A 6,573-nucleotide genomic window follows, 5' to 3' on the forward strand; every position below is an offset into this window, starting at 1 on the left:
ACACTATAAAAGTCATTTTATTGTATCAAAAAATTTTACATTTTTTTAGAGATTGGACATAGCAAGGTAATTATATGAAAATAGCAATTATAAAATCAGTCCTTGCAAAGCTAAAATATGCTTCATAAGATTATCCAGTTCCACTTTCACATTTAATCTAATTAGTATGTTCAATTTTTTTGTCTGATTTTGAATGCAATGTACTTTATTAACAGAATGTTTTCTTTTATAATAATCATGATCAGTCAACAAGATTGCTATGCTGTTTTTAAACAGCAAGTGGAGCTGTCAAAAGGAGCCCATTTAGACTTCTTTTTCCTTTTCCCTCCAAAACACGTGATAACTGATCAAATAATTGGTGTATCAGATTATAAAATGTGAAGATGTTTGTATATTGAGGTGCTTAGAGACCCATAAATAGTCACTGCTCTGTAATCCTAATCAAAGTTCTGAGAGTCTATGCAGACCGACTGGGACAATGTAAGGTAAGGTGGAGTCCTCACTCGGACTTCTGAAGTCTATTCAGTACATCTATAGAAAACTTTTTACTGTCTCATCCATGTCACCAGTTTTTGTTTTTTATAGACATCTTCAAGAATATTATGGAAATCAAAAAATAAATAATTTGTAATAAAAAAGACCATCCCCACTTTTTGTTTCTATCTCACCTGTGTCTGCTGCTGTTCTTTAGTCCCTAAGTCCTTTCCAACTCTTGTGACCCAGTGGACTGTAGCCTGCCAGGTTCCTCTGTCCATGGGACTTCCCAGACAAGCATATGGAGTGGGTTGCCATTCCCTTCTCCAGGGGATCTTCTCAACCCAGGGATCAAACCCAAGTCTCCTGAATTGCAGGAGGATTCTTTATCACTTAGCCACCAAGGAAGCCCTTTTTTCTATGTAAATATACTTAAGGTAAGATATCAGGGGATATATTATTTAGAATTAGGACTATTTGTATAGAAGATGTTCTATTCATTTCTCCATGTATCCTGTCGTTATTTTTTTTTAGTACCAATGGTAACAACTGTGTGTCTCTTTGTTAGAAGTTGGGCCTCAAGCTTTTGGAGTACATATTTTTATGTAAATGTGGAAGACTTTTATATAACATCACTTCCACAAGCATTTCTTAACAAGTTTCTGATTGAGGTGGGGATATAAAAACCCTTTAGTTGGGACCATCTGGATATATGATAGACATTTGAGAAAAAGTTACCCATCATGGGACTTTGCATCATATCACATAGTTTCTTCACCTTCTTCCTTTCTTGGTTCTATTTTTCTAGTTTCTTACTAGGTTTTCCTGTGAACACTTCTTAACCAATCATTCTCAAATCTTGCATCTGAGGAACCTAATCTAAAATAAGACGTGAGGTGGCTCAGAGGTTAAAGCATCTGCCTCCAATGCGGGAGACCCAGGTTCGATCCCTGGATCGGAAAGATCCCCTGGAGAAGGAAATGGTAACCCACTGCAGTATTCTTGCCTGGAGAATCCCACGGACGGGGAAACCTGGTAGGCTACAGTCCACGGGGTCGCAAAGAGTCGGACACGACTGAGCGACGAAACGGACAGACGGAACGGAACAGGTGGTGCTTAGCTGTAAAGAATCCGCCTGCCAATGGAGGAGATGTAAGAGACGAGGGTTCGATCCCTGGGTCAGGAAGATCCCCTGGAGGAAAGTATGGCAATCCACTCCAGTATTCTTGCCTGGAGTATCCTATGGACAGGGGAGCCTGGCAGGCTGCAGTTCATAGGGTCACAAAGAGTTGGACATGACTGAAGAAATTTAGCAGAAAAAAAACAACAAAAGACTTTTAGTGGAGGTGATTCTGAAATGATTCTGGGTAAGAATTTCTCAACAGTGTAAACTAAGGCAGGTTTAAAAGGTAGAGTGAAGCAGCCCTCATTACTCTCAACACCGCAATAGTCAGATGTGATGATGAGCAAGGTTAAAGGTTCCCAGCAAGTTTCTGCTTGTCATCAGTCTCCTCTTGCTCCTCTTCTAGCTCTTATTTCTAGCTGCTAGCCCAGCTGACCACAGCAGGCTTAGGACCACCTGCAGCTTAGGAGCTTGACTGTAGACCACAGAAGGGACAGTTACAGAAGGCCCTCTAGATCCCCCATGAGTTTCCCTCCTCCACTTTGGTACCTGAGCGAGGATGATTTCTGTGGCTGACTTGTTAATGTCTCCTTCTCTGATTCTTCCGCTCTTTCTACCTTCATTTCTGCAGATCTCACAGTTGCACCAGATCTAACTGTTCCTTAAATTCTTTATCTATAACTTTCATTGTGACTTATAGAGGCACACACTTAATCATCGTTCCGTAAATATGTAATGAATACATGGATGGTGATTTCACGGAAAGAGATCATTTACAAAGTGACTGGGAAATATGTATTTCCCAAATAATAAGTACTACCTTTTCACGGAAAGAATTAAGATGAGCTAAACTTAATTTTATCAGTGAAAATGTAGTACCTTAAAGTTAAACTTGGGCTTCGCTGATGGCTCAGATGGTAAAGAATCTGCCTGCAATGTGGGAGACCTGGGTTTGATTCCTGGGTTGGGGATATCCCCTGGAGAAGGAAATGGCAACCCATGCCAGTATTCTTGCCTCGGAAATCCCATAGACAGAGGAGGCTGGCAGACTACAGTCCATGGGGTCAAAAAGAGTCAGACATGACTGAATGACTAAGCACAGCACAACACATCAGCTACATTTGGAGATACTTATGAAGCCAAAATCAAAGCAATTATTTTGTGAATTTAGAAAAGAAGCAAAAGGAAAGCATAGGAATAAAATATTCACATCCTCAGTTGATAATTTAAAATTGATCAAGCGCTCGATGTACCAACCATTACTTGTTTAATTGGAGCATAGATAAATGTGTACAGAGAAAAGATGATTCAGTTTCTCTGCAAATATTGATAGACTGGACCATATTGAACTTCCTTTTTCTTGCTGAACAAAAGAAACATGTTTCTCAATAAGCATCCAGGAAGCATTAAGTAAGTAATTTGCCGTTGAACATGTGAAATTTTATACATCACAACTAAAAACTAAGCCTTGAAAAACAGCTATTTAGGTGCTGCATCTGTGCAGAAAGATTAAAGTACCGTTTATTTTATTCAGCAATACAGTGAAGAAATTTAATAGAAATCACTAGGAATTATGTCAATTAAGTAGACACGATATTCAAACATGGGAAAGGGAAAGTAATGAGACTTGATTTCCAAGATTCATTATATATGTAAGAAGCCATTCAATGCAATAAAAACTCATGAAAATTAATATTTTCAAGTTAAATTATTATAGCACATTATTTATATGTCACTTGTTAATGCTGCTGTCATTATTCACTCTCAAGGTGCTGAATAAATTTTAGTGGAAGCATAAATATGTTATCTTCAATTCAGGATAGCCTTTATTCTTCCATTTCAATTGGATTGACCATTTTTATCTCCTACTCCACTCTTCCCCCAGTAATGTCTGTCTATTTTTTTTTAGAAGAAAAGTGAGCTATGGTGTGACTGCATTATAAAATACTGCCTTTATCACTTATTTAGCATCTTAGAACTCCAAATTGCACATGATAAAGGTTGCAATGTATTTATACATTAAAGACCTGCAGGGAGTTATGCTGTGAAGCTAGCATCTCAAACCACTTTTGTTTGCCATATAGAGGTCTATAGATATAAATAGTTATAGATAACTACTTGCTTATAAGTAATCTACAGGAAGCAAAGGTTACTTAAAAGTTAAGCAATGTTTAATAACATTTTTCACACTAAATAAGTTATGGAAAATATCAGCTCTAGAATCCATTGGCCGTGTGACCCTAGCTTCATTTCTCCTCTCTGAGATGTGTTTCCATAGCTGTAAAGAGCAGGGAATGGCTATCCACTCCCGTATTTTTGCCTGAAGAATTCCATGGACAGTGGAGCCTGGTGGGCTACAGCCCATGGGTGGCAAAGAGTTGGACACATCTGAGCGACTAACACTAAAGGGAGAAGCTACCCACTGAGTCTACCTTACAGATGCTCCTAAAGCTCTACAGAAGTAATGAATGGACATGCGTGCTTTGTAAACCCTAAACAGTGCATAGCTGTAAAAGCAAAACATACTGTGAATTATTCAAAGTATATATTTTAATTAGCTATTCTTTTAAGCATAGCTCTAAATTACTTCATTAAGACTAGTGTTTGACCAAAGAGTTGTTCATCATGACCCAACTGACATAGCAGAGTAGCCATCAGAGTGAGCCTTAAATAAAGAGAAAATACTTGCCACAGCATGAAAAGGTATGGATACCATTAACATAGAGAATGTGAATTTGCTGTATGCCTCAGGAAACTCAAAGATGGGCTCTATATCAACCCAGAGGGGTGGGGTGGGGAGGGAGATGGGAGAGAGGTTCAAAAGGGAGGGGATACACATGTACCAATGACTGATTCATGTTGAGGTTTGACAGAAAACAACAAAATCCTGTAAAGCAATTATCTTTCAGTAAAAAAATAAGTAGATTAAAAAAAGAATACACTTTTAAAATAAACGCATCCACAAACAAAAAAGAAAAATTCAAATGATCGTTCAACAGAAGGAAGAATTGTATCTGTTGCTATCACTGCAGGAGAATAGGAACATAAAAACAAACAAACAACCAAAGTTATTTTAATTATTTTAAAATGATAGACATTGTTGGGTAAGTTTGGTGGTATCTGAAAAAACTAAACATGCTTTTACCATATGATCCAGCATTTGTGCTCTTTGGTATTTCACCCAACAGAGTTAAAAACTTATGTCCATACAAAAAACTACACAGTGATATTTATGGCTGCATTATTCACAATTGCCAAAATTTGGAAGCGATCAAGATGTCCTTCAATAGGTGAATGGTTCGACAAGCTGTGGCATATCCAGACAAAGGAATACTCAGCACTAAAAAAAGGAAAAGGTGAGCAACCAAGTCATGAAAAAAAAATGTGAAAGAATTATAAATGTATAAGGATTACTAAGTGAAAAAAGCCAGTCTGAAAAGGCACATATTGTCTGATTTTGACTATATGACATTCTGGAAAAGGCAAAATTAAGAGGCAATTAAAAAAAAAAATCAGTGGTTGCTGGGACTGGATTAGGGCAAAGGATGAACAGGCAGAACATAGATTTTTAAAGCAATAGAAAACTCCCTGTGTAAAACTGTAATGAGGGACAAATGTCATTACATATCTGTCCAAACCCACACAATGCACAAAACTGAGAGTGAACCCTTATTCAAACTATGAGCTTTGAGTTATTCGGACATGTCAGTGTAAGCTCATCTACTGGAACAAAGATACCGCAAAAGGGATGTTGATAACTGGAGAATTTATGCATTGTGGGGACAGGAGGAAGATGGGAAAATTCAGTGTATGTCTCAGTTTTGCTATGAACCTAAAAATGCTCTAAAAAATAATATCTTTTAAAAAGTGACAGATATTGTCCTTTGTAAAAACTGTACTATAAGAATTAGGATGGGTAAAACTGTCACCCAAGGATTAGGAAACATCAACCAATCTATATCTCAAAATTATACAATTTCTGTAATGCAGGGGTATTATCTATGACCCCTTCTATGAATAGCCTTATGATCAGTGAAGTGGAGAAACCTGAGGATAGCCCAGCTGGCAGAGAAGACCTCTGAACCCTCAGGAGAGAAGCAGGAAATTGTAGCACAGCTAAACTCTTTGAGAAATTTTAAAAGGCAGTTTGGAGATATTTGGAGCCTGTGGAAGCCTGCTGGGAACAGGACTCTAAAACGACAAATACGTTGGAAAAATTGTGGTCCAAGGTCATTATTGCTGGCTATAAGTGGGATCCTGGAACCAAAGGGAGCACACAGCTCTTCCTAAATTGAAGGTGTTTATGTCAGAGGTTAAACTGATTTCTATCTAGGCAAGAGATATGCTTCCACGTAAAAGAACAGCATAGTAACTCCTGGCAGAAAACCTAACAAAAGCAGGGTAATCTGGGGAAAGGTAACTCTGGCTCATGGAATCTAGCATTGCTCTTGCCAAATTCTGAAACAACCTTCTTACTAAGGTCATTGGATACAGAATCTGTGTGATGCTGTACCCTTCAAGGATTTAAAATTATTGAAAATTAAATAAATATAAGTGAATTTGTGGGAGGAAAAAGGCAATTTGGAAATACTACCAGTTCACCTATCTTTTTAAAAGTTCACAATATCTACCCAGTGAAATATATAGAATCTATAAAGGGCTCAGGCTGATTGTTCATGTATGAAAATAGTAAGAAACAATTTGACAACTGAAACTTCAACTTTTAAAATATGGGACAAGTAATGCTGTCTTCTATAGAAAGTCATCCATACTCCTGATCACTAGCACTCAAAATATAAATCTAAATTATATTTCCCTAGGAAATTAGGAGAAGACTCTTGAGACTCCCTTGGACTACAAGGAGATCCAACCAGGCCATCCTAAAGGAAATCAGCCCTGAATATTCATTGGAAGGACTGATTGCTGAAGCTGAAACTCCAACACTGTGGCCATCTGATGTGAAGAACTGATTCATT

General features: G+C 37.7%; 1 pseudogene; it reads left to right on the forward strand.

The window, feature by feature from the left end:
- The window catches only part of LOC148776393 (large ribosomal subunit protein eL33 pseudogene), a 92,129-nt pseudogene extending 86,004 nt beyond the window's left edge, over positions 1–6,125 (forward strand).
- Positions 6,126–6,573: the final 448 nt, after the last annotated feature.

This window comes from Moschus berezovskii, chromosome 9, assembly GCF_049115385.1.
Source record: "Moschus berezovskii isolate FMDL1 chromosome 9, NW_MosBer_1.0, whole genome shotgun sequence".
Taxonomy (NCBI): domain Eukaryota; kingdom Metazoa; phylum Chordata; class Mammalia; order Artiodactyla; family Moschidae; genus Moschus; species Moschus berezovskii.